Source organism: Rhagoletis pomonella, unplaced genomic scaffold (assembly GCF_013731165.1).
Source record: "Rhagoletis pomonella isolate Grant_MI unplaced genomic scaffold, Rhpom_1.0 Rhpom_scaffold_00003, whole genome shotgun sequence".
NCBI lineage: Eukaryota > Metazoa > Arthropoda > Insecta > Diptera > Tephritidae > Rhagoletis > Rhagoletis pomonella.
Genome location: NW_023458557.1, coordinates 50,115,161 through 50,121,765, shown reverse-complemented (window position 1 = coordinate 50,121,765; position 6,605 = coordinate 50,115,161).

Sequence of the window (6,605 nt, the reverse complement as noted above, 5' to 3'; positions counted from 1 at the left end):
GCGACTCCACTGGAGGAGTCATGCTCTAGCTGCCGTAGGCTGCTGTGCAATGAGCAGGGATTTATTTGAGGATGCATTCATGCAGAGCCCCAGTGTGGCTTGTAAGCCGGAGCTTACTACCATACCAAAAAGTACTCCGGGAGTGGAGTGGGAGCGATGCTCAAAGCACCGCGTGATAGCCAAGCTAGTTAAGCGTTGACCATGCTGAAAATGCCAGCGACTTATCACTTCACTAAGTTCAGCGAAGAGATATTTGAGAATTGCATAAAAAATGCATACCCAATTAAGAACGAGCGAAATACTTTTAAACACAAATGCGTGTGGGTGTTCGCTGTTCTTTGTTTATGCGGGAAATGCATAAGTCGCTTAAACACCCGTTACAGTTGAATTGAAGGAGCTTCATGTGGTTCGGGAGACGTGTCGTGATGTGGGGTGTAAGTGAGGTGTATATTCTTGCCGCCGTTGGCTGTGTGTGCTGCTGAGGTGATTGCCGCCCTGTGGTGGTGGTGGGGGGCGTCGCAATTGAAGTCTGCGACCGAGCAGCGCAACACGGGCCCTCGAAGTTCCCCGTCCAATCTCGCGTGGTACGCAGACCTGAACATGCCCTAAAGTGGCACCAGCCAAGGCAGGTGTTGCACTTGACTGATGTCACATTACGGAATATTCTTGTCTGACATACCGTGCAGATTGTAGGGGGAACCAGGAGTTGTTGGCGGCGGCGTGTGGGTGGTGGTGCGGTTGTGTGTGTTATGTGGTCTGTGGTGGCTGTGGTACGGTCTGTGGTGTTATTATGTTGTTGTGTTGTGGCGACTGTGTGTGGTTGCTGTGTGAGTGTGTGGGGCTGCACGGGCGGACTATGGTTTGCCGTGGAGGCTGCTCTGTTTGAGCAACAGGGGGCCACGTACGACGTGGTCCACTGTCTGTGTGTCCGTAGTCCCGAGCAGACCCTGAGGTGACTCCACCCCTCGCAGGCATTACACTTGACTGAGGTGGAGTTGTGGTGTAATCGACTTCGGCATACACAGCAGGTGTATATTTCTGGCCCAGTGTTTGACTCGATGCCAGCCCTGAGTAGGAGAATGCGTAGTGAATGTTGCCCTATGGACGGACAACTTCTGAGATACTTCGCTGACCTAAACGGGGTTAGATCGCCGAAATAACAGCCCTTGGTCGGGTGAAACCCGAGTCATTCCGGTACGTAGAACCGGCTGTCGTGGGAATTTTATCGGTCGCTTGTACTGCTTTCGGGTTCCAATTTTAGTCAAGAAATTCTTAAGAAACTTTGGATGAGGAAGTTACCGAAGAACCTAAGTGTGATTTTAGCTAGTTCTAATTCAAGCAGTATTAGTGAATTGACGAAATTGGCTGATAATGTTTGGGAGGTTATTAGCAAAAGCGAGATAGCTTCAGTTAATGATTTTCAAAATTCAAAAGGTGAAAATGCAGTCATGGCTAATTTGGTTAACACTACTTCTCTTATTTTTAAAAATTTTGAAAAACTTTCTTTGGAATTATGTGAAATGAGGAGGGAAATGAATCAAAATTATTCAAGGTCACGTTCAGTGAATAGGAATCGTTTTAGGAGCCCTTTTAGATATCGATCAAAATCACGCGACAATCCGAATTGGTTATGTAGATATCATTATAAATTTGGAAACAAGGCTAAAAAATGTGAACAACCATGTGCATTTTCGAAAAATAATAGTCCAACAAACTAAAGTCGTCCGTTGTTGCGGCGACAAACAACGGGAATTTGGACATTTCCATACGTCGCCTTTTTATATTTGATAAAACAAACAAACTAAATTTTTTAATTGATAGTGGAGCAGAAATTTCGGTACTTCCAGTTTCTAAATTTTCGAATACTAGGAAATCTTCAGATGTAATTTTAACGGCAGCTAACGGCTCACCTATTTTTACATACGGGAAGAAACTTTTGAATATTAATTTGGGTTTAAGGCGTGAGTTCCCTTTTACATTTTTGATTGCTGATATTGCGAAGCCAATTATAGGAGCTGATTTTTTGTGCAAATATGGACTTCTTATTGATATTATAAACAAGTGTTTAGTAGATCCGTTAACAAATCTATCAGTTAATACAATTTCGTATTTTCGCAATGTCCCTCTTCCGAAAATTTTTTCAGTAGATGATCAATATACAAAATTATTGAAGGAATTTCCTTCCCTTATTTCTGAGCCAGATTACTCAAAACCGGTTAAGCATACAACGGTTCACAGACTTGTCACTGAAGGAAACCTTCCTTTTTCTAAGCCAAGGCGCTTAGATCCTATCAAATTTAAAGTAGCTAAAACTGAATTCGATTTTTTGGTAAAAACAGGGATTTGTAGACCATCAAATTCATCCGTGGCATCTCCACTTCATTTAGTACCAAAGAAAGAAGTTAATGACTGGCGTCCTTGTGGTGATTTTAGAAGACTTAATAATGTGACTGTACCAGATCGTTATCCTTTGCCTCATTATAATAATAATAATAATAGATTGGCGCTTACACATATGTTAGTGTTTGGCCGAGCTTCTCCTCCATCTTGTGGCGTGCGCCTTGATATTGACACACAAAGCGGAGGGACCTACAGTTTACGCCGACTCCGAACGGCGATTGTATTTTTATGAGAAGCTGTTTTTCATGGCAGAAATACACTCGGAGGTTTGCCATTGCCTGCCGAGGGACGACCGCTGTTAAGAAAAAACCTTTTTCTAAATTTTTTGCGATGTTGCTTTGACCAGGGCTTGAACCCAGGTGCTGGTGAGTGAAAGCGCGCACTGCTTACCACTACACCACAGCGGCCGACACTACACCACCTTTGCCTCATATTCACGATTTTAATATGAACCTTAGGAATAAAAATATATTTTCAAAGTTAGATTTAGTTAGAGCGTATCACCAAATTCCAATGGCAGAAGAAGACATTTTTAAAACGGCGATTACTACTCCTTTCGGTATGTTTGAGTTCACCGGAATGCCTTTCGGGCTGAGGAACTCAGCGCAAACGTTTCAGAGATTCATCAACGAAGTAGTAGGTAAATTAGATTTTGTTTTCGCGTATATTGATGATCTACTGGTTGCAAGTGAGAGTGAAGAACAACATTTAAAGGATCTACGGGTACTTTTCGAACGTTTGTCTGAGTATGGTTTGAACGTCAAACCAAGCAAATGCATTTTTGGTGTTCCAAGTATAGATTTTTTAGGACATTGTTTATCTGAGGTAGGGATACAGCCTTCTGTAAACAGAGTAGAAGCGATTCGCAATTTTGAACGACCGAAGTCAATAAAACAAGCGCAAAAGTTTATTGGTATGGTTAACTATTACCATAGATATATTTCAAAATTAGCTGAGTTTACTGGAGTTATATATGATTTAATTAATAAACAAGTAAAAAGCGAGACAAAATTTTGGTTTGGGATGACAAATCCATTAAAGCTTTTGAATGCATTAAAGAGAAGTTTGCATCTAAGATTTTGCTAAATCATTTTAGTAAAGATGCAAAGTTGTCTTTAACGGTAGATGCATCCAATACAGCAATTGGTGGTGTCATACAGCAGCATTTCAATAATAAGTCTGAACCACTTGCGTTCTTTTCAAAGAAACTCTCTCCAGCAGAAATGAAATATAGTGCTTTTGACAGGGAACTTTTAGCAATTTATTTGAATATTAAACATTTTCGGTATTTATTAGAAGGAAGACAGTTTACGGTTTTTACTGACCACAAACCCTTGATTTTTGTTCTAAATTCCAAAACTGAGCGTAGTCCAAGACAGACAAGGCATCTTGAGTTTATTGCACAGTTTACTAGTGACATACAGTATATTAAAGGACAGACCAACATTGTAGCTGACACGTTATCTCGTGCGTTTGAAATAGATGTGATTAAAAATTCAGAACTTAATTTCAAAGTTCTACAGAGTGAACAGCAACAGGACAGTGAACTTAATAAACTTATTTCTGGACAAACGTTTCGAAATCTTAATTTAATTAAAATTCCTATTCTAAATTTTAAGATTTGGTGTGAAGTGTCAGGAGAAAGTCCTAGACCTTTCGTTCCAAATAATTTGCGCAGGACAGTGTTCGATATGTTACAGGGAATTGCTCATCCTGGTACCAAGGCTACACGCCGATTAATTGTGAAGAAGTATTATTGGGCTTGTATGAACAAGGAGATAAACATATGGTCAAAAGGATGTATAAATTGCCAGAAATCTAAAGTTTATCGTCACACAAAATCTCCTGTGAGCACAATTCCAATTCCGAAGAGCAGATTTGAACACATACATTTAGATATTGTTGGACCGCTTCCTGTTTCAAGAGGTTACCGCTATATTTTAACAATTATGGATAGATTTACTCGTTGGCCGGAAGCATATGCTGTAAAGGATATCTCTGCACAGACAGTTGCAAATAAATTTTTTAATGAATATGTTTCGCGTTTCGGTGTGCCTTTAGAAATCACGACGGATCAGGGTACTCAATTTACGTCCAAATTATTTTCGGAACTTACTAAATTACTTGGTAGTCATCATATCACAACTTCTTCCTATCATCCTCGAAGTAATGGTATTGTGGAACGATTTCATAGACAATTGAAAACTTCAATTTGGGCTAGGAATGGAACTAGAGATTGGTACGATGAGCTACCGATTATTCTTCTTGGTTTGCGTTCAGTGTACAAAGAAGATATTGCAGCCACTCCAGCTGAAATGCTTTTTGGCCAAAATTTGCGTCTACCTGGAGAACTTGTTGCGCCAACTACAGAAAATGTTACTTCCGCCGAAATTTTAGGAAGTTTACGGGAGCGTTTTAAAAACTTTAATTCAAATTTAAAACATCACAAAAATTCCGATTCAGGAATTTATGTTCCAAAAGATTTACAAACTTGCAAATTTGTTTTTATTGTTAACAAGCATTCTCTTCAACATCCTTATGAAGGGCCTTACAGAGTTATTGAAAAAGACAAAAAATATTTTAAGGTAGATGTGAATAATGAAATTAAAATTATTTCGATTGACAGACTAAAGCCAGCAATAGTTGAAATAACAGAACCACATAACACTAACAATCATATAGTTTCAACAACGACTAAAAAGAAACAAGTTACTTTCAATTTGTATAATAATAACTCTCTGGAAGGGGGAGTATTGTAGTGTTAATACTATTTACTATTGTACTTTGTTCATTTTTGTACTTTGTTATTTTTGAAATTATTGAATTAAGTTCTTTTTCAATTTATGTAAATCAAAAAGAAAATTTTTGATTACTTCCGAATTTTTTCTTCTTTGAAATAAAAAATACGTTAAATTAAAATTAAGTTTATATAAAAATAAAATTTTTAAATACGCTACAGCAGGTTTCTCCGGTTTGAGCAGTGGGACCACTCTCCCCACCTTCCAGATGTCTGGGATGATGAGAGTGGCCATTGACAAGTTGAGGACCTCCGTTAGGTACGCTACCCCCGCAGGACCCAAATTTTTCAGCATCAGCATGCATATTCCGTCGGGACCCATGGCTTTGGAGGCTTTCGCCTTCCCGATGGCCACCTGAACTTCACCGCAAGTGAAAGCAAGGGGGGCACAAGTTGTTGGCAGTTTGAGCAGCCTTCTGGTCACTCGACGCTTGGCTTTGTCCACCGGAGGATGCAGTATGAACTGCCGGCTAAAATAGCTCGCGCATCGCTCCGGGTCCGACGAGGCATGGTCGCCGAAGGAAATTTCGACTCTGTCGTCGTGCTTCGTCGGATTAGACAATGACCTCACGGTTGACCAAAGCTTGCTCACACCAGAGGTGAAATTACAAGTCTTCAGGTGCTCCTCCCACTTCTTCCGCTTATGTACGTTTACAAGTTGCCGAATCTCCGCGTTGAGAGCCCTGATACGGGGATCTCCGGGATCGGCCTGACGAAGGCTATCACGCTCATCGGCTAGAACAGCCGCTTCGGCAGGGAAGTTTGGACGTGGGTCCAACGCTGACTATTGTGATGTCTGGCGAGCTACTGCAGTTACCCATAATCCTGGTGGGTGCGTCGTCGTTCATTGTGCAGAATGTCGAATCGTCTATCTGCTCAGCCAAGTCTGTTGCTGAATTGCTGTGCAACTTCGTCTCTTGGACTGCAGCTATCAATATACCATGCCGACACATTAAGACGGTTATCTCCTCAATCTTGCTTATCGTATTTTCCTACCGGGTTAATCATGCGGAGCAGTTCTCTTGTTCTCACCAATACAGTCACAGTTTAACTTTTGCCGACCACTGCTGTAGAGTAAATGGTTCTGGTATGAGTCAAGGAAGATGATAATCAATCGCTTATAGGGAATTTACATGAGGCGATTTTTCAGGCGATTTTTAGTTGAATGCAACAATCGCCTGGTGTAAACGGCCTTTCAACTAATCGCTTTCAATGAAGTTGGTCGGCTGCCTACTTTCGTTCAACTTTTGGTTCAACTAATCGCCTGTGAAAGTTGAATCATGTAAATTGCCTAATAAATTCTCTAAATTAAAAGCCGTGGGGTCTAAAAGTACGCAATATGCAACCGTCCGTCGTCCGACACGAAGCGCCAATCGCGACTGTGTAAGGATAAGAACATAGTGGAGCG